Below are 22,883 nucleotides of genomic sequence, written 5' to 3' on the forward strand. Positions count from 1 at the left end.
GATTTCAAAAATCCAGTTTGGCAGTGAAAGCCCTCGGCTTTTGCCATGGATCAGCTGTGTAAGAAGAAGTGTTTGTGAGGAATTGGGACTGACATTTAGTTTCCTGGCTTGAGAAAAAGGCCCATGGGTGAGGGCCCTGTTGCCAGTTAGGAACCTTTGAGGGAAACCAGCCATGCATAAGAGAGAATGGGACAAGTGACAAAGCCGGGAAGGAAAGAAGGGAAGGAGGCTGGAAAGGGGACAGGTTTTCATACATGTACTCTACCATAAATTTTGATTTAAAAGAAAATGAGTTTTCACATCAAGAAATGAGTTTCCCAGGGATGGGAGATGGCTTAGTGGTTTAGGTGCTTGCACACAAAGCCAAAGGACCCAGGTTCAATTCCCCAAGACTCACGTAAGCCAAATGCACAAGGTGGCACAGGCGTCTGGAGTTCGTTTGCAGTGGCTGAAGGCCCTGGCGTACCCATTCCTTTCCTTTCTCTCTCACTCTCTTTGCATCTCTCATTCAAATAAATAAAATAAATTCAGAAACGTGTTTTCTAAAAATTGAGAAACACAGGAAAAGGCTTCGGCAAGTCTTCGGCTGGTTTTCTATTTGAAATAGCACATCTCTCACCCCAGTCCGTGCTGCTGAGATGACAGAGGCGGCGCCAGCAAATGCTATTACAACAGCATATTCGTTCCTCCAAAAGTTAAAGGTCTGTCAGGATTTCCATTATAAACTCCAATTTTCAGAGGTTTATAACTTGGATATTTTAAAATTACATCAGGCTAAAACTTGCAAGTCATAAAATATTTTTAAAAAATAAATTTAATGCATTTTTGTCAAGATTCAGTTAAAAATTGCCTATAATTTTTCTGGATAAAGTGACTTTTAGATAATATATTGTGATGCAAATATTTAATTAAAATTAGAAACACTTTATTTTAAGCTTTCTGCAAATAATTTCACTTGGAATAATGTCACATTTCTTGTGTATAGATTAGATGGAATGAGCCACACATGCTTTGCTGAAGAAATTTTAACACATTATACCAAAGGCTGGCAAATGTGTTGTAGTTGCAGATGAATTTTTTTCCCCATAAATCTGACTGTAAATTGGTTAAGAGATTCCTGAGAAACAATAACATGTTCAATTTCATTTTACAGATAGATATTATTTTACCAACCCAGAACTCAGGCTCAAAGTTATTTTTTTAATATTTTACTTTTATTTATTTAACAGAAAAAGAGGGAGAGAGAGAGAGAATGGGCACATTAGGGCCTCCAGCCACTGCCAACAAACTCCAGACGTGTATGCCATCTTGTGCATCTGGTTAAGGTGGGTCCTGGGGAACCGAACATGGGGACTTTCGCTTTGCAGCCAAATGCCTTAACCACTAAGCCATCCCTTCAGGTTATTTTTTTTTTTTTTCAGTTAAAAATAAACCATCTTGAACTGGGATAAAACACTTTGATTTCCTGTTAGTAACAGAACTTATAAATGTCTGGGCACCAAGTTCACCTTTTGGAATAATCAGTTAAGCCAGTGCCATGATTTGACTTTAAACTGTGCCTCAGAAGTCCATGTGATAAAGGCTTACACAGCATGGTGCTGTTGGGAAATAGGTAGTAGTGCTCTTGGGAGATGAAGCATAAGGAGAGGGGTTTAGGTCATTGTAGGCATGTTCTTCAGGGGGATACTGAGACTCCAGTTCCTCTCCCTTATTTTATTTTTTCTCATTTCTATGTCCTAGCCATGAAGTGAGCAGTTTCGCTCTGCTGCATACTGTTGTCCTGATGTACCATGGGAGCAAGTGGGCCAGCTGATCAGGGACTGAATGCTCCAGCGAGTCCAAGTCAAGCTTTCCTCTTTATAAATGGGTTATCTCAGTTATTTCTTAGACTGACCAAAGCTGACCAAAGTAGCTAGGAAATCTGATGAAAGTTATAAATAGCACTCCCACCCTTTGTGAGGAACACGGAGAAATGAAAAATGTTAGAGTGAAATCAACTTAATTCCTTCATTCAAGCCAGACAACACAATGTGGTGGTGGGGGGCGGGGGGGGGGAGGGTGGCTGCAAAGATGACCAAGAATTGCAGTCTTCCTTCAACCAACACTAAAAGAAAGTCAGGCACACTCAAGACTCAAGGCTGGAGTAGAGAAAACAGAATGTGAGACAGTGAGATGTGTCCTTTCCAGAGAGATGAAGATATCCTTTGCATGAAAGGTAGATTTAAACAAGATCTTAAATGGTGGTTTGATTCAGGTGTCCCCCATAAACTTAGGTGTTCTGAATGTTGCGTTCCCAGCTAATGGAGATTTGGGAATTAACGCCTCCTGGAGGGAGTGTATTGTTGGGGGCGGGCTTATGGGCATTATAGCCACTGTCCCCTTGCCAGTGTTTGTCACACTCTCCTGTTGTTATTGTCCACCTTATGTTGGCCAGGGAGTGATGTCCACCCTCTGCTCATGTCATTATTTCCCCTGCCATCGTGGAGCTTCCTCTTGAGCCTATAAGACAAAGTAAACTTCTTTTTCCCACCAAAAAAAAAAAAAAAAAAAAAAAAGATCTTGGGCTGGAGAAATGGCTTAGCGGGTAAGGCACTTGTCTGCAAAGGCAAAGGACCCAGGTTCAATTCCCCAGGATGCACGTAAGTCAGATGAACAAGGTAGTGCATGCATCTGGAGTTTGTTTGCAGCAGCTGGAAGCCCATTCTTTCTATCTGCCCCTCTCTCTTTCCCTCTCTCAAATAAATAAAAATGTATTTAAAAAGAAAAAAAGAAAAAAAAAAGATCTTAAATGGTTGAACATGGAGGGGAAGGAGAGCAGGCAGGCATTGCAGCTCGGCAAAGGATGGCGGCATGAACCAGGGAAAGGGGAAAGGGAAATGCATAGTGATGAGCTCATCCTATTTTTTCAGGAATTGAGTCATATTTGCTCTAGGGTAGTCAGTTTCTGAGTCTGCTTCAAGTGTTTCTTATCCATGTGTGGGGTGTGAAGCTGGAGAGTCAGTTCAGTGGTTAAAACCTCTTGCTTGCAAAGCTTGATGGCCTAGGTTCAGTTCCCCAATCCCCATGTAAAGCCAGATGCACAAAGGGGTGCATGAGTCTGGGGTTTGTTTGCAGTGGCCAGAAGCTCTGGCATCATACTCTCCCTTTCTTTGTCTCTGCCTCTTTGTTTCTCTGAAATAAATAAATAAATAATATTTTAATTAAAGAGTGTGAGTGTATTGGTGTGTGCATACATGTGCATATATATATATAATTTGTTTGTTTGTTTCTTTGTTTGAGGTAAAGTCTCACTCTAGCCCAGGCTGACCTGAAATTCACTGTGGAGTCTGAGGGTGGCCTCGAACTCATGGCAATCCTCTTACCTCTGCCTCCTGAGTGCTGGGATTAAAGACATGTACCACCACGCCCGGCTTGCATCTAGTTTTAAATAGCACTTGAAATAGAAGCTGAATGGCTTAGTGGATAAAATGCATCTTTCTGTTTAATTTGGAGGCATTGTTCTTGGTTACAATCTCATTGCAATGAATGTTACTGTATATCTATGAGCAGAAATAAAGTCTTAAAAATGCATTTATGCAGATGCCTCTACAGGGAAAATGTAAATTCAGGAATATTTTTATATTTAGTTTCTTGTGGTTAATACTGCATATTATTTGAATTATCTAAATATCTTAATTTGTCCATAGCTATATTGTTTACTTTCTTCCAGGACTATCTTCAAACTTAAGCATTTGTAAATTTAGCTGTAGGATAATATCAGTATTTGTAAAATTCATAATAAACATTTAATAAGAGATAATGAATAAAAATCTTCAGTAAGAAGAAAGATCAACCCTTTAAGAGAAGAGCAAACTTCCAATAATTTCAGAATTATTTGGTCTTCTTCATTAAGAAGACTGTTTTGGCATGTTAGGCAGAACTGATAGAGGCAACCCATTGTTTGAATCCGAAGTATTAATGATGACCAATTTTACCCAGGCTGTTGGTTTTCTTGTTAAATTTCCTCAGACATTTGGCTCCATCTCCAGCATTACCAATCTTCTGCACTCTGTGGATTCTGCCCTTGGAAGCTTTTGAGGGGACACTTCTTAGGTATGTCATAGCCAGTCTCCAATAATTATAGGCTTCTGTACACATTTTTACACTCGGGACTTTTTCTTCTCTCCCCTTTTTCTACTGAAAATGTTCCCATTGCTGTTCACCACCCACTTTGTTACAACTAGAATTCCATTTTCCTCCCATCTTACCTATTTTCAAGTCCATGTTTCTGAAATGCTGTGATATTTGTGTGAAAATGCTGATCCAACTCATACTGAATGTAAAGCTTTGTGGTAGTCATTTAGTGGGTTTTTATAGTTTCACAATGAAAACAAAAGATTCTTTATCTCACATTGTCAAACAAACAACAACATCAACAACAAAGCCAGGCAAGGAGGCACACTGACACACACTTTTAAACCCAGCACACGGGAGGCAGAGGCTATGAGTTCGAAGCCAGTCTGAGACCACAGAATGAGTTTCAGGTTAGCCTGGAGAGATCATGCCTTGAAAAGACAAAAAATAAAACAAAGAACCCCCCCAAACCCTAAAATTTTAAAAGAATTTAATATCTAAAATTAAAACTAAATTAAAAAAAAATATAAGAGAATTTGGGAGTATCTCTTTAATTGGATGAGGAAAAGTTTTCTTAATCAGAGAAGAAATTCAGGAAATAATCAATATGATATTTGTTTTAATTTAAAAGTATTAAATGTCTGAATGGGAAATGGCTTAGCAGTTAGCATTTGCCTGAGAAGCCTAAGGACCCCAGTTCGATTCCCCAGGACCCACATAAGCCAGAGGCACAAGGGGGCACATGCCTCTGGAGTTCATTTGCAGAGGCTGGAGGCCCTGGCACTCCCATTCTGTTTTCATGTCTGCCTCTTCCTCTCTCTTTCTCTTTCTCTGAAATGAATAAATATATAAAATATAAAAATAATAAAACTGAAGTTAAGTGAATATGAAATGTGAATTTAATGCATATGAAAGGCTCTTAATAAACTAAAAGTCCTATAGTAGGTGAAATCCAATAGGAACATGAACAGAGCAAGTGCTGACTTCCTAGACAAGGGGATGCAAGCAGACAGTGAATATAAGAAAAGATGCCCAATCTAGTAGGTCTGGATAATAAAAATCAAAGAAGAAGCCAGGTATGGTGACGCACGCCTTTAATCCCAGAACTTGGGAGGCAGAGATAGGAGGAGCACCATGACTTTTAGGCCATCCTGAGATTACATAGTGAATTCCAGGTCAGCCTGAGCTAGAGTGAAACCCTACCTCAAAAAACAAAAACAAAACAAAACAAAAAATCAAAGAAAAAATGTATAGTTTTTACTCACAAGATTACCAAAATGGTGATGAATGGGATCCAGGTAGTGATGTTATTGAGAGCCAAGGTCCTCACATCAGTGAGAAAATGGATTACTGTCAGCATATACTGTGAATATATGACTCAACCGCATAAATGGCACAGTTTGCAAAGTTATATGACTGGACAAGCTCATCTCGGTAGAGAAACGAAAGGCAGGTTAATTTGAGTTAGAAAAGAATTACAAACACTGTGTATCAACAGAAAATTGATTAACTGTGCATATCAATCGTCATATTGTTTTTAGCGTGAGAACATAGCTAGGAAAGCCTAGCCTGGAGATAGGAAGACATTAGTACATAAGAGTGTATCCAGCACGTATTCATTAACCTGTTAGAGCCTTGAATTCCAAAGAAGAGTCTGCTGTCTAGAAAATTCAGATTTTATTTGAAGAAAGTCGATATGAAGTAAGAAAGTGAAGTAATTCAAGGAGGTAGTAGGTGCCGGATGGCAAGGAGAACAGAGGACGGTGCGCGGGTGAGGAGTTACTGAAGACGGCGTCGCTTAGTTTGTATGAGATGACATGCTGCCTACTGTGCCAAGAGGTGACAGTATCACATCGTTTTTGGATTTTATAAAGTTCACACATGAAACAAAAATAAGCAGTCTAGAGGTCTACATGAACAAGGAAACATTTTATACATACTCAATTACATATCTGGATTTATACTTACATGCTACATAATTTATTCATTATAGATAGTTTGTATATGTCAACTTTGAAATAGATAGTATGTTAAAATTAAAATGACAAGCAACTGAATACAGAACAAAGGAGTAATGTCAAGATGACAATATGAATTCTAGACGCCAGAACATAAACTGTACAGTATTTGAAGCTATGTGAGTGGATAAGTTCATGCAGGGAGAGAAGGGCAGGTTAATTTGTGGTAGAAGAGAGTTACAAGCACTGTGTACCAATAGAAAGTTGGCTAACTATGCATATCAGCAATTGTCATATTGTTTTCAGCGAGAGTAAGTTATATTAAGTACGTGTCTTGACTAATGTTATTTAGTATATGTCTTAACCTTATGAAGCCAACATTAATAACATAAATATTATATCTAAGTAATGTTTTAACTTACGTAAATGCTTGGGTATGTATTATCTAATAGAAAGATATACTTGGAGCTGTGTAATAGGGGGTTATTAATATTTTCTTTCTAAACACTTTGTTATATTTGTATTTCAGTAATGTCACTTTTAAAAGCCTAAGGAAATCTAACAAAGCAAAGGTCACTATTTTGTGATGTGAGGGACTTTTGATAATAGGTCTGTGCTTGTACCCACATACCATCACGCTCTAATTATGCTTCTATGTCTCCTTTGGCCTTTTAATCTATCAATATCTGCCCTCTGCACTCCCTCACAGCCTCTCCAGTGCCTCCACTCTCGACCTTCCATACTTCACTGGCAATCCTCTGCTGGCGTCTCTCCCCGGGCTGTGGCACTTGCTGTGCTGCCTTCATAGACAGCCAGGAAAGGCAGGGCACTGAGGACTCTCCGGGGGCAGCAGGTAGCCACGAGTGACGGGTGTGGAAGCAGAAATATTCCCGATCCCTCGATCTGTAGTTCTGAGGTGCGATCTATGCCATCTCCAGGGCACCTCTCTGTGACTCCGCTTGCCTTGAGAAATTGCCAGGCACCACACTGCAGCCTGGTCCTTCCTTTTTAGTCCCACGTCCCAGCTGTCCTTCTGTAACGGAAATTTTAGGGTGATATCCTGCCTCCAGTAGCCCCCAGTGGCTAAGCTCACCGCCTGCTAGGGAGACAGGGAATGCTGAAAAGCAGAGAAAGGGGATATCATCAACATCTTGGAAAGAGAAATAAATAAAGGTGCCCAGTGATGCCAAATTCGCTTTTGGAATGCTGTTACCAGTATTATCTTTAAGTAGAGGTGGGCACAGGGTGAGAGGTAGACACAATGAAGGAGTCCGGCTTCATATGTGTTCCCATCTGTGCCCATCAGCGTCTCAGCTCCGCTCATGGAAGGTGGGTCCCATGATCTTTGAATCATGTCATCTCTTGGGGGCAGGTTGGTAATTTAGTTCCTACAAGATGGCCTGCTCCAGAATATGCCCTCCCCGTTCCACACAATAGTTCTCCTCTTGGGGGTGGTCTGTCCTACCTGTGAGGTCTTGCTGTTGCTAGAATCTAAGGAGACAGCGACTCTTAGGGCTTCAGGCTAAAAGTGGAAGGTGAGAAGTTGTGATCAAAGTGTTCTAGATAGACTGCTAGTGATCTGTGCATCCCAGAGCAAGAACACCAATGCGAAAGGAAGGAAAGAAGATAGCCTTTCTTAACCTCACTGACCCAAGTGAGGCCGTGAAGGACATGCTTCACGTAGGCCTTCATCTGAGAACCCTTTCTCAATAAACACTGGGTATCCTGACCCAAGACAACAAGCAGGCCATTGTAGGTATCCATAGATGTCACTTTTAATCCAGATCCCAGGGGCTATCGCTAGAGTGTATGGTTCTCCAAGGCTAGGTGCTCAGACTTTCAGAGGTGAGCCCTAGACCTTGACACTGATTCACAATGCAGCTGGGAAAATCACAAAATTCCTTCATGCTTTTCTTTTTTTTTTTTTTTGCCTTTAGAAAGTATTATATATATATATTTTTTAATTTAATTTATTAGTTTTCTTTTCAGTAAATACAGGCAGTTTGGTACCATTATTTAGGTTCATCTGTGATCTACCCCCTCCCATTAGACCCTCCTTGTTATTGAAAATGGGTCGTGCATTGTGGAGTTAGCCCCCAGTTATTAGTATGATAAATGTCTCTGAAAATCATGACCCAACATGTAACTCTGACATTCTTTCTGCCCCCTTTTCCGCAAGATTTCCCTGAGCCATGTTGGGTTCATTTTTGGTCTGCTTCAGTGCTGAGGTGTTGGGGGCCTCTGAGGCTCTGGCTCTCTGATTTGGTAGGAGTTGATTTTTCTCTGCATTGATCTCCTTCCCCTTTGTGCTGGTATCCAGTTCACAGGAAAACATCACCCTTGCTTATTTCGCCAGTTGTCCTTAGTTTCAGTTGGGCCCCTTCTGAGGTATGTTGGGGCAGCTGTCTTCTTAGGATCTGCATCTATCTGGAAAAGAGAAGCAGATTCTCCAACGGAGAGTAAGTTAGCACCCGGAAAATTGAGATAACACTTACTTTTTTGATAGACAGTTTGATAGGTGTAGGCCCTCTTATACCCCGTGATTGATGGTAGCTTGATATTGTAGAGTGGGCTTGTGTTTGGGTATGGTTCTGACTTGTTTCCCAGCTCCAGCTAAGGGTCTAGAACCACTGAGTGGATCAGTTAGCCAAATCAAGAGCAATTGATTCCTCACCATGGCTGTGTACCACTATTGCACCTGTGTGGGTATCACATCCGGTTAATTGTTGCTACTTAGGTTAAACAATGTGTTGCTTGGACAGATCTTGGTCACTTCCCCCAGTCGCCTATGTAGCGCTTTCTGGCACTAGACACGCTGACTGTCTGGGGACTGACTCTCTCCTGGCTTCCAGCCATGTCATTCCATTTTACGTGTCAGCTGCGTATGGAGTCTTCAGCAATAGGGTCTTACCACTGGCCTTTGGTGGGTCATCAATTACTCTGACAGAAGTCTGTCATTGTTTTGGGAAACCTTGTAGGTTTCTCTGATCAAAAGCTCATTGTGGATTGTAGGCCCAAGCTGGAAGTGGGGGTTACAGGTCAGTGTCCACTAAGAAATTGAGGAAAAAGATAACTAATATACAAGAGTTTGAGAGGAGAGAGATAGAGGGGAGAGGGGGAGAGGGAGGGAAGGAAGATGTAGGAGATTTAGGTCAGTCTTGATCCTACCCTCTCCAGTGTCTTGTGGTTCAGGTGTTTCCTGTAAGGGACTAGTGAAGGTTCAGTCATTTGTTCTGTCTTTTAGGAAGTGGGATTTTATGGTACCATTGCCGTTTGGGTCCAGATTACTGTTTTCCACCCTTTGATTCCCTCCCCGCCCTCCCATCCATCTTATTGTCTAGTCCATGAGGTACTTGCTGGGTATGTAAGGCATCTTGGGCAAATTCAGGTTAGGTGTTGCAGATGAGTGAGACTATGTGTCGATTTTTTTTCTGTGATTGGGTAAGTTTGCTGAGAATGATCTGTTCCAGGTTCAACCATTTTTCCTCAAATTTCTTTATGTCGTTTTTTCTTACTGCTGTATAGAATTCCATTGTGTAGATATACCACATCTTTGTTATCCATTCTTCTAATGATGGACATCTGGGTTGATTCCAGCTTTTAGCTATTACGAATTGAGCTGCTACAAACATGGTTGAGCAAATCTCTCTGGCTTTTGGTTTGAAGGTTTTAGGGTAGATGCCCAGTAATGGTATAACTGGGTCTGTTGGTATTTCTATAGTCAGCTTTTTCAGGAGTCTCCATATTGCTTTCCAAAGTGGTTGTACCATCCTACATTCCCACCAGCAGTGAATGAGTGTCCCTGCTTCTCCACATCCTCGCCAGCATTTATTTTCATTTGACCTTTTGATGTTGGCTATCCTTATTGGGGTAAGGTGGAATCTCATAGTTGTTTTAATTTGCATTTCTCTGATGATTAGGGATGATGAACATTTTCTCAGGTGTGTGTTTGCCATTTGTATCTCTTCCTCTGTGAATTGCCTGTTTAACTCTGTGCCCCATTTTGTGAGTGGGGTATTTGTCTTCTTATTGTTTAGACTTTTGAGTTCTTTGTAAATTCTAGAGATAAGGCCTCTATCAGTTGGACAACCTGCAAATATTTTCTCCCACTCTGTGGGTATTCTATTGGCTTTGTTTATTATATGCTTATCTGTAAAGAAACTCTTCAGCTTCATATGATCCCAATGGTTGCGTGACTGTTTTCTTTTTCCATCTTCAAAATAGGATTGAGAAGCCGGGCATGGTGGCACACACCTTGAATCCCCGTACTCAAGAGGCAGAGGTCACCCTGAGACTACATAGTGAATTCCAGATCAGCCTGGGCTAGAGCAAGACCTTACCTTGAAGCACAAAACAAACAAACAAACAAAAAATAGGATTGAGAGTAGAATTACTTAACAGAGCTATAAGAAGGAATGAACAAATTAAAGTGCATGTAACATGCTAGCCACTCAATAATGATCTTAAAGCTAACAAAGATGCTTTCAATCATGTGTCTTGACAGCTATCTCTCTAAACAGGTTGCAGCATGTCTGAGAAAATGAGGTTTTTCCTTAATTCTTATAAATGTTGAATTTTCCTTAAGATGAAAGCCACTCATTAGGATTTTACTATGTATAACCAATATGGAGTAATCTAAGTTAACACATCATTGATGTGATTGCAGCTGCCCAGTTTGATTAATGAGCCATTACTGAATCAAAGCATTGTTCATGGTAACTACTAGTGGGTGCATTAGAATACTGTTTGGTGTAAAGTTTCAATTTATGCTGTTTTCATAATACATCCCTATGATGCATTATCATTTTGTATCAAATGCATAAGGTATAATAGATGAAAATGAAAAATTATATCCCATTAATAACTATAACACATATCATTGAATGTATCATTTTAATGTCTTTAAAGTGCTGTTTACATGATTGTACAATGATCACATCCTTTATGAGGCTAATTTTATGTTGTTTAGAGAAACTTAGCTATTTTGTCTTCTATCTGCACAAACACCATTCTGAAGCATTAGCAATAATTTTTAAAATTTTTGTTTATTTATTTGAGAGAAAGAAGCAGACACAGAGAGAAAGAATGGGCTTACCAGGGCCTCTAGCCACTGCAAATGAACTCCAGACACAAGCACTACCTTGAGCATCTGGCTTACACGGGTACCGGGGAATCGAACCTGGGTCCTTAGGCTTCGCAGGCATGTGCCTTAACCACTAAGCCATCTCCTCAGCCCACAATATTATTTTCATTATTTATTTGTGTTTATGTGTTTGGGTGTATGCATGCCATGGCATACATGTGGAACCCTGTATGCTCTTCTTCCATTTTCTTTGAGATAGGATCTCTTGCCCCTGCAAATGACCTCTGGATTAGTAGGTAATGGATTCTTCTGCCTCCAACTCCCATGGTCTTGGGCAGGTTGGGATCACAGGCACCAGTCCGCATCCAGCTTTACATGGCTGCTGGAGAATCTACCGCTGGTGGGCAGACTTTGCATGCAAGCACCTTTAATGGTTGAGCTCTGCCCAGCCCCTACCTTCACATTTTTCTTCGAGCCAAGATATTTGTGCACATATTTTGTAAGAATGTGTGGACTCTATCACATAACTTTGCTGATGTTCAGACAAATGTAACTGGTATTTAATTCTACTATAAACAGCACATTTCCTGATGGTTTATAGTTTCATTTTATATTAATATCCCTTTGTTGTAATTAATGTCATTCTTACCTTTTTTTCCTTTAATTCTTTTGATTATAGGAAAATCTCAATTATACAGGAACTGTATATTTAATGTTGAGATTTTCCAAATCCTCTCATTGATTTACTGTACATTTATAACCATTTAAATGTTTCCTATTTTTAAAAACATTTTAGTTTTATTCGAGAGAGAAGAAAAGAGAGAGAAAGAGCCAGATAGAAAATAAGCACATCAGGGCCTCCAGCCACTGTAAACAAACCCTAGACACATGCTCCCCCTTGTGTATTTGGCTTATGTGGGTCCTGGGAGGTGAAAATGAGACCTTTGGCTGTACAGGCAAATACTTTAGTCACTAAGCTGTCTCTCCAGCCTGAAACATTTGCTATTTTTGACTTGATGATAAAAAATGGTAAACACAGGTTATCAGGATGGATCAAAAAACTGGAGCCTTCTATCTGCTGTCTTCAAGAAACCCACCTCCCCACTAAAGATAGACACATCCTCAGGGTGAAAGGTTGGAAAATGATCTTCCAAGCAAATGGAAATAAAAAACAAGTGGGTGTTGCTATATTAATATCTGATAAAATGGACTTTAAACCAAAAGTAATCAAACGGGACTCAGCAAGCCACTTCCTACCCATCAAGGGAATGATCCAACATGAGCATATCACAATCACAAATACATATGTGACAAACACAGAGGCACCACAGTTTATAAAACAAAATCTACTCAATAATAAACCTGAAGTAAACACCAACACCATCATAGTCAGAGATTTCAATACTCCACTATCACCAATAGACAGATCATCCAAGCAGAAAATAAACAGGGAAATAATAGAGCTCAACAACATCATAGATCAACAAGACCTAATGGATATCTACAGAACTTTCCACCACAAGTGTACAGAATACACATTTTTCTCAGTAGCCCATGGAACCTTCTCCAAAATTGAAGATATATTGGTTTATAAACCATGCCTTCATAAAGTGAGGAAAATTGAAGTAACTTTCTGCACCATGCCAGGATCACAATGCTTAAAAGCTAGAAATTAACAACAAGAGACACATCAAGAACTCAATTAGCTCCTGGAGACTAAACAACACACTTTAGAAAAATATTTATTTATTTATTTATTTGACAGAGAAAGAGAGAAAGAGAGAGAGAGGGAGAGAGAGAGAGGGAGAGAATGTGCGCCCTTGGGTCTCCAGCCACTGCAAATGAACTCCAGATGTGTATGTCCCCTTGTGTATCTGGCTAACATGGGTCCTGGGGGTTTGAATCTGGGTCCTTTGGCTTTGCAGGCAAATGCCTTAACCACTAAGCCAGCCATCTAGCCCTAAACAACACACTTTTAATCAATGAATGTGTCATGGAAGAAATTAAAAAAAAAGAAAAGAAATTGTAATCTTTCTCAAATTAAATGACAATGAAAACACAACCTATCAAAACTTATGGACACAATGAAGGCAGTCATAAGGAGAAAATTTATAGCCCTGAATGTCTTCGTTACAAAGACAGAGAGATCACAAATAAATAACCTGACTGTCCACCTAAAAATGCTGAAAAAACAGGAATCCAACCTAAAGAGCTCCAGATGGAAAGAAATAAATAAGATTAGAGCAGAAATTAATGAATTGGTAACTAAGAAAACAATTTCAAAAAAATATCAATGAAACAAAGATCTGGTTCTTTGAAAAAATAAGCAAGATTGACAAACCCCTGACCAAATCGATCAAGCAAAAAAAAAAAAAAAAAAAAGAGAAGAGAAGTCTCAAATTAACAAAATCAGAAATGAAAAAAGGAGAGATCACAACAGACATCAATGAAATTGGAAGAATGATCAGGGCATAATTCCAAAATCTCTACCTGCCAAAACTAAACTCAAAGCAGATTAATCTCCTAAAGAAACCTATTATATTCATGGAGATTGAAAAGGTAATCAAACCCTCCCCACAAAAGAAACGTCCAAGACCAGAAGTCTTCTCAGCTGAATTTTATCAAACCTTCATAGAAGAACTGAAATCAATTTTTATCAAACTCTTCTGCATAATTGGAGACCAGGGAATCCTCCCTGACTCCTTTTATAAAGCTAGCATCAGCCTAATACCAAAACCAGACAGAAATGCAGCAAGGAAAGAAAATTACAGGCCTATATCCCTAATGCAAAGATCCTGAACAAAATCCCTGCAAACCAAATTTAACAACACATAAAAAGTATTATCCACCTTGGTCAAGTAGGCTACATCCCAGGGATGGTTTAACATAGGGAAGTCAGTCAACTTAGTACACCAAGAACTACATGATCATCTCAATTGATGCAGAGAAGTTCTTTGACAAAATACAACACCCCTTCATGATCAAAACACTGGAAAGAATGGGCATGGAGGGTTTATAGCTCAACACCATAAAGACCAAATATAAAGCTCCTGAAGCCCAAATATTCAGTGCAGAAATACTCAATGAGTTCCCACTGAGATTGGGAACAAGACAGGGGTGTCCACTCTCATCGCTGCTCTTCAACATAGCACTAGAAGTCCTCGCCTGAGCAATAAGACAGGAGAAGGAAATAAAAGGGATTCCAATAAGACAGGAAGAAATCAAGATAGCTCTATTTGCAGATGATACAATCATATATATAAGTGACCTGAAAATTTCCATCTCAAAACTTCTAAAGGTTATAAATTCCTTCAGCAAGGTGGCAGGATACAAAATCAATGCACAAAAACCAGGAGCTTTTCTATATGCAGTGGACAAATATACAGAGAATGAAATCAGTGATGCTGTCTCATTTTCAATAGCAACAACAAAAAACATTAAATACTTTGGAATAACACTAGCCAAGGATGTGAAAGACATATATAATGAAAGCATAAAAACACTCAAGAAAGAAATAGAGGAGGACTTGAGAAGGAAAGACCTCCCATGCTCCTGGATAGGTAGAATTAATATTGTGAAAATGGCAATATACAGATTTTATGCAATACCAATAAAAATACCAGCATCATTTTTCACAGAGATTGAAAAAAATTATCTCAAAATTCATATGGAATGTCAGAGGCCTCAGATAACACAACATATCCTCGGGGTTGTGGGGGGACACCTCTAGTGGTATCACCATACCTGCCCTAAAGCTATGTTACAAAGCCATAGTGACAAAAACAGCATGGTACTAGAATAAAAACAGAAACATAGACCAATGGAGCATAATTGAAGACCCACACCTTATGGCAAGCAACTATAGCTGCTTGATCTTTGAGAAAAGTGCCAATAATGTAGAGTGGAGAAAAAACAGCATCTTCCACAAATAATGTTGAACAAATTGGATGACCATATGTAGCATTTCACCATAAACAAATAGCAAGTCCAAATGGACTAAAGACCTCAATATAAGACCTAAAACTCTTTAACTACTGGAAGAAAAAAGTAGGAGGCACTTTCCATGATATAGGACTGGGAAAGATTTCTTGAACAAAAACCCCAGTTTTCCCAGAAATTAAACAAGCACTCAACCAATGGGATCTCATGAAGCGAAAAAGCTTTTGCACAGACAAAGATATCATAAATAGAGCCAATAGATTACCCACTGTATGGGAGAATATCTTGGCCAGCTATACCACTGACAGAAGCCTAATATCTCAAATCTACAAAGATTAAAAAAAAAAATTAACAATAAAAAAATCAAACAGCCCACTGCAAAAGTGGGGCAGGGAACTAAACAGAGAGTTCTCAGAGGGAGAATTACAAATGGCTAACACACACTTAAGAAAATGTTCAACGTCCCTAACTATTAGGGAAATGCAAATTAAAACAACAACTATGAGATTCCATCTCACCCCAGTAAGAAAAGCGAACATTAAAAAATCAAATGAAAACAAATGTTGGCAAGGCTGTGGAGAAATAGGAACACTCATTCACTGATGTTGGGAATGTAAGCTGGTACCACACCGTGGGAGTCAATATGAAGACTCCTGAAAAGAATGAATATAAGCCGGGCGTGGTGGAGCATGCCTTTAATCCCAGCACTTGGGAGGCAGAGGTAGGAGGATCACCGTGAGTTTGAGGCCACCCTGAGACTACATAGTGAATTCCAGGTCAGCCTGGGCTAGAGTGAGACCCTACCTCGAAAAACCAAAAAAAAAAAAAAAAAAAAAAAGAATGAATATAGACTTACCAACAGACCCTGTTAATTCCCTTACTGGGCATTTACCCTAAAAGCTCCACATCTCAGTTCAGAGATATTTGATCAACTATGTTTATAGCTGCTCAATTCATAATAGCTAAAAACTGGAACCAACCCAGGTGCCATCACTGGATGAATGGAGAACCAAGATGTGTATGGCTATGTGATGGAATTCTACTCAGCAGTAAGAAAAAAAAGACACATTAAAATATTAAATGGTTGAACTTGGAACAGGTCATTCTAGATGAACTCACACAATCACAGAAAGACAATCATTGCATGATCTCACTCATCTGCAGTTCCTAACCTGGATCAACCCAAGTTGCTGACATAACTAAATAGCATCTTAAGGCTTGGACAATAGGCAGGGTAGGGCTTGGGGGAAGGGAAAGGGTGTGGAGGACACAAAACTGAACCCACAGAATCCTGGAAGTCAGAATGAAAGGTGGAACCCTCAAGAGACCCTTAGGGTGAGCGCCTGAATCAAAAGGCCCTGGAGAGGGTGAGAGGAAACCAAACCTCAAATTTCTCCTGTTTCTCTTTCTTCTCTGTCTTTTTCTTTTCCCTTGGCGCAGGCCTGACCCAGGTTCAACTCCCCGGCACCCACATAAGCCAGATGCGCAACGGGTCACATGCATCTGGTGTTCGTTTGCAGTGGCTGGGGATCTTGGTGCACACATTCTCTCTCTCTATCCCCTTCTATCTGCCTCTCTCTTTCTCTCTATATCTGCCTCTTTCTCTCAAATAAATTAATAAAATTTAAAGAAATTAACCATTTATGAACCTTAATAATTCTCTGTCAAAACACATAACCTAAATTCAAACTCTATACTTTGTTCATGCAATGCTTTTATAATTGATATAATATATCTAATTTAATGTAATGAATAAATGATACATTTATATAAATAATATATATATAAATCAAAATCCATAACATATAACAGGTTCTGGCATTTTTTTGTTTTCGTTTTTCAAGGTAGGGTGTTGCTAGAGCCCAGGCTGGCCTCGAACTCAAACTCACAGCAATCCTCCTACCTCTGCCTCTCAAATGCTGGCATTAAAGGTGTGCACCACCATGCCCAGCTGTGGTGGTTTTTAAAAAGTCCTAATAGTGACGCTACTCTACACTCCTTGTTGGGGTTTGATTCTGGTGTTCCCCATAAACTTAGGTGTTATAACTGTTAGTTCCCCAGCTGATGGAAGTTTGGGCATTGACGCTTCCTGGAGGCAGTGTACTGTGCGGGGTGGGCTTATGGGTATCGTAGCCAGTTTCCCCTTGCTAGTGTTTGGCACACTCTCCTGTTGCTTTTGTCCACCCAGTGTTGGTAAGGAGCTGATGTCCACCCTCTGCTCATGCTGTAGTTTTTCCCTGCCACCTTGGAGCTTCCCCTTGAGTCTGTAAGCCAAAATAAACCTTTCAATTTTTCCCTCCCACAATCTGCTCTTGGTCAGGTTATTTCTGTCAACACTGTGAACCTGACTGCAACACCCGTGTAACTGTAGAGCTGAGAGAGACAGAGAGGGTATGGGCACCCCAGGGCCTCTCATCACCACAGATGAATTCCAGATGCATGTGCCACTTCATTCATCTAGCTTCACGTGGATTCTGGGTAATTGACCCTGAGCAGGCAGATTTTGCAAGCAAGCACCTTTAGTAATTGAGCCATCTCTACAACCCCCCTAAGTATAGGTATTTTATAATAAATACAATTTGATAAAAAATTTACCCTATGTTAATCCGTATATAGGAGGATGTATGCTATGGGGATACCCCCAGGTTTCTATGACTGAAATATTTTTTTTTTTTTTTATCATCTTGTTACTGTGGGAGAACAGCTATTGTCAACACCTTCGGTTATCCAACCACTCCTGAACTCAATACTCTATTTGCTTTCTATAGCAGTCAGAATTGTTACTAATTCTTCCTTATTCACTTTTGTGGTGACCTAGATAATGAAGTGTACTTTATACCACCTTGATCTCTCTGCTCCACGTCCCTTCAAGAAAACGTAGGGTGAAAAGATTCATAAGCCCAGTGTAATTTAAAGTAACTTTAATTTGTGGAAATTGAACAAAGGGCAGAATATTCTGCCAAAATGAATGTTTCAGTAAACTAAATGAACTCAAACTCAATTGGTGCTTAGAAATGTGTCAGTAGATAATGTGGAAGTTGACAGCTTTCTGTGTGGCCATTCCTACCACTAATTAATATTATGCCCCAGCAGGTTATATAGCCACTGGCCACAACGCACACTGAAGCCTTTGGAAAGCAGCAAGCCAGAGAGGAAAGGGCTGTAAGCCATCTGCCCCAGACTCTTCCTGTGGCTCCACACATCTTTTTAAAATTGTTCATTAGATCTTTTTCCCATCTCAGTAAACTTTGTGTGTGAAAGTCCCATTTCATTCCATCAAGCCATGTTTACTTATATTTAGTTCAGTGCTCATTACATTTATATTCTTAAACTATTTTGATTAAAGTAGTATTGCTTTGTTAGCACTGTTATCAAGCTATATAGATTTTGTTGTTTCATCCATCGCTTTGATCTTCAGTTATTTTTAGTGAACAACTTTGCATAATGTGAAGGTTTTCCATAAATGTATATCACATGATTACAGAAATGCAGTTTAGCAGTTTAGTTTCCTTCCTTATTTTGTTTTTCTTTTTTATAAAGTTCTTGCGGGGGGGGGGGGCAGTCTAGAAGGATGATTTCTTTTCCTCATAATTCTGTGTTTTGAGGGCTCTAAGTGTCTAAGGCTCTTCAACTGACTGAAAATTCAACCATCTGTCCCTAGTTATAATATGAATTCTCAAAGGATACAGAGGATCACAATTTTCAGTGTTTCTGGTCATGTCCTCATTTTTCTCAAAATCCTTAGTTTACTCATCATGTTCAAGATTTTTTATATTTTTTATATTCTTAATGTCTTTTCCATATATATATGTATGTATGTGTATATATATATATATATATATATATATATGTATATATATATATATATGTATATATATATATATATATACACACACACACACACATACACACACTTTGAAAAGCAGTCTAATTATGCCATTCCTTTCCGTATTAAGCTTTGACATATATTTGAAAAAGGTTTAAGAATCTCTAGCTACCCTTACAGTCTTGGTTAAGATTTAATCAGAGCCTATACTAGGCTTAGGAAGAGGGAGTGACAGAACATTTAAGGTTTTCCTCACATCTTAATTTTTCACCTACTTCAGAAATCTTCATTCTCTGCAATGCAAAAATTTTGCAAAGTTGCCTAAAAGAATGGGATCAAATCAGTTGCCCAGTCATGTGAAATATTTGGATAAATTAAATTTACTTGGAAACAAAAACGTTCCTGTCATGAAGCCTTTCTCCTTTCTCTACCTCTTCATCTTCAGTTCTTTAGGAACTGCAGAACGCTTGTACTATTTTGTTTATGCAACGCCAGGTATCACATCCATGGCTTCGCCTGTGCTAAACACTCTACCACGGTGCCACACCCCAGGTTTTTTGAAAGTATTTAATGTCAAAACTAGTTAGAAGAGAGCGCGACTACATAAATCCCAACATGCAATATTAATAAATTAGAAAAAAAAAACACTGGAACAGGGAGATGGAATCATATTAAAAACAAACAAAAAAACTAAGGATACAGTTGACTGTTTCCTAAGTAGCCAATTGAGGAATACCTACATAAAATGCTGTGTCTGTTATGAAACAAACCAGTTATTTGGAGATTCTTGACTATTTTTAGAACAACATACAGGAAATGTTTCTAGGAGCTCAAAATCTACCTTATGATGGAAATAGTATTTTTGTACTTGGGAAAAATTTTAAGGGTAAGAGAGCTGTCTCCTCAATGTTGATGAGCAGTGCTGGGTTGGAATAAGTCTGACGAGGCCTGAAATGTATGCAAATTATTAACATACGTGATCTTATTTTCCTTACGGCACTAGTTCTTAGAGAGAGGTGCTTGCTTACCAACCAATCATAAGGCTTAAATTTTATGTAGTTATGAAATTATTGAGCAAATGCACGTATGGAACGATGCAGTGAGAAGAGTGCGGCCTCTGTTAGTGCGTACGATTCATCAGCCCTTGGCGCCGGGTAGCGCGGCGTGAAGGTCAGAGCAGGGCTGGTGGTGAGCAGACAGGCAGGAGCTTGCTGAAGGCACCTTTCTCCTTCACCTGTTCAGCTGCTCCCGGCCGTGTTCAGTTAGATTCTTGTCTGTCTGCTCTCCAGAACCAAATCCTGTGGCCGGAATGACATGGAAGCCACCTACTGCTGCAACAGTGTTAGGGACTGTTTCCTGGGGACACAGAGAATGCAGTATTTGATTGTTAAGGGAAGGACTGAGGGGGATGTCCCACGGAGTGCCTGTTTGTCAAGTCTGCGAACTCATCACAAAGGTGGTTCTTCCAGGTACACGACAGATCTCCTGTAAGATGTTCCAGGGCTACGCTTTTCCTTTTCTTTCATTCTTCGTTAAATGGTGAACTTGTCACTATTCAGGAGGCATGCACTTTTCAGTTTATTTTTAATTTTTGCGGGGTGGGGAACAGCTGGGTTTTAAGGCAGGGTCTTGCTCTGGCCCCGGCTGACTTAGATTTCACTATGTAGGCTCAGGCTGGCCTCAGAACTCAGCAATCCTGCCTCTACCTCCCAAGTGCTGAGATTAGGTATGTGACACTATGCGTGGCTACTTTTCAGTTTTTAATTGAAATATGTAGGATTGATAATAAGGTAAGAGTTTTTGTTTGGACTTAGGAAGTGAAAGATTGCCACTCAGATTTAATGGTCAGGCCTGTAGTCTCAGCACTTTGGAGATGGAGGCAGGAAGAATGAGTTTAGATTATTAGCTACATAGTGAATTCAAGGCCAGCCTGGCCTACTTGTAGCTATCTTAAAAAAATAAAATCATACATGTCACTTTAGACTTAACCTTCAACCTTTTAAAACCTTCCAAGCTAATATGTAAAATAAAACAATTACCTATTCTTCCTAATGCTGAACTACCCCAGTTTTTGACACTTATTTGGTAGTCTATCTTATGAAAATAATCTAAAGGCACAGACTATACTTTTGGTGTGAATTCTAAATACCTGATGGTGACCGCGTTTTAAAAAAAATATTTTATTTATTTGAGAGAAAGAGAGAGAGAGAGGGAGAGAGAGAGAGGGAGAGAGAATAGGAACACCAGGGCCTCTAGACACTACAAACGCCACCTTATGCATTTGGCTTATGTGGGTACTGGGGAATTGAACCAGGGTCCTTTGGCTTTGCAGGCAATCACCTTAACTGCTAAGCCATCTCTCCAGCCCTGATGATGACTATTATATTGTACTTTTAGTAAATTGTTCATTGGTCCAACGTGTGAATGAGATTTGGAAATGTTCACAGGACTAATGTTGTGTGAGGCGCATACGTGTAACTTCCCCATGCTTGTCTCTTTTGTGTTTGGTAATCCCTGTTGATGGCTCTAATGGCCCCAAGTACAAGTCTAAAACCAAACTGGACAATGCCCGGACGCTCACACATCTGGCACGTCCATCCTCTGAAGTGCCTTCATGCAGTGTTCCCTTTTACCACCTGGAACCTAGTGGCATGCACAGGTGCTCATACCCAGCCAGGCTGAGACTGTCAAATACGACCTGTAAAAAAAAAAAAAGTTGAACATTTATTGAGTAGCACATTTTGTGATGAATCCATCTGCTCTAGGCTTGCTTGACTTTCTGTGATTACAGTATTGAAAGGTTACTGAAATCTTACATATTGGGCACTATGTGGTCACCTACATGAACGCTCTGTACCCTCACTTGTCTATGGAGATGATGCTATGAACTCCATTCTGCGTGTTTTACAGGAAAACAAATAACTGAATAAATAAGTAAATCAAAGGCTAGCTTGCCCAAGGACACCGAATGGTGCTAACCTAGACAGAAGCATAGGTTGTCTGGCTCCAGAGGCCAAACCTTTATTCCACACTAACTTTACAATGACCCGTTTCACTGGCTGCATTTTTAATATTCATGTTTCTTTTAAGAAAGTGTAACAAGAATTTGGAGATTTTGTTTGCTAAGAAACACCTGGGTGCTCCCTTTATACTTCCCAAGTTTTAACTGGGGAGTCCTCTGTATGCTTTTGTGGCACTTGGAACTCTACAGCACTTACATTTATGAAACACAGTGCGTCTACAGAAAGCTGCCGTCTACTCCAGGGCGTGCTACAGCAAGGATTACGTCTCCAAACATCTACTCCAACTGCAGCCTAAACAAAAGTTTGATTTTAAACACAGATGGTTCCAAAGCAGCAACTTTAACCTCCAGCTTAAATCAAGCACTTACCCAGGATGTTAAGTACTTTGACAACAGAATGGTGAGTTCTAACTGCAGTGCTTGCTGACTCCTTGTAAAACTGATGATGTTGCATAGGTATTTCCCCTTTCATAATAGGGATCATGTATTAAACGCTGATTTGTTAACAACTTAGTTAGAATACTTTAGCAATATGCAATACATAAAAAAGCAAACAGCAGCAGCAAGTATACAAAAATTAAATGGTAGCATACTTAAGTACAGCAATTTCTTACACTTGTTTCCTACTGACCTACAAAAGCTGAGTAGCAAAAACCATATATTTTATAATTTATATATTATAATATATAGTATATAATTGATCATATATATACACACACACACACATATATGTGTGTGTGTGTGTGTATATATAAATTCTGACAGAACTGACTTGCAGCTGTGTCCTAAAGGAGTTGTCACATTTAAGAACTGACAATATTCAAAAGGCAATAGTTCTCTAACTCCCAGACAGCACACAAAACTTAAAATTTCACTGTAAAATAGTTTTATTTGCCACAGAGATGAGGAAGGAACTATCAATGAAACAAATTTGACATGAGT

This window comes from Jaculus jaculus, chromosome 19 (genome assembly GCF_020740685.1).
Source record: "Jaculus jaculus isolate mJacJac1 chromosome 19, mJacJac1.mat.Y.cur, whole genome shotgun sequence".
Lineage (NCBI taxonomy): Eukaryota > Metazoa > Chordata > Mammalia > Rodentia > Dipodidae > Jaculus > Jaculus jaculus.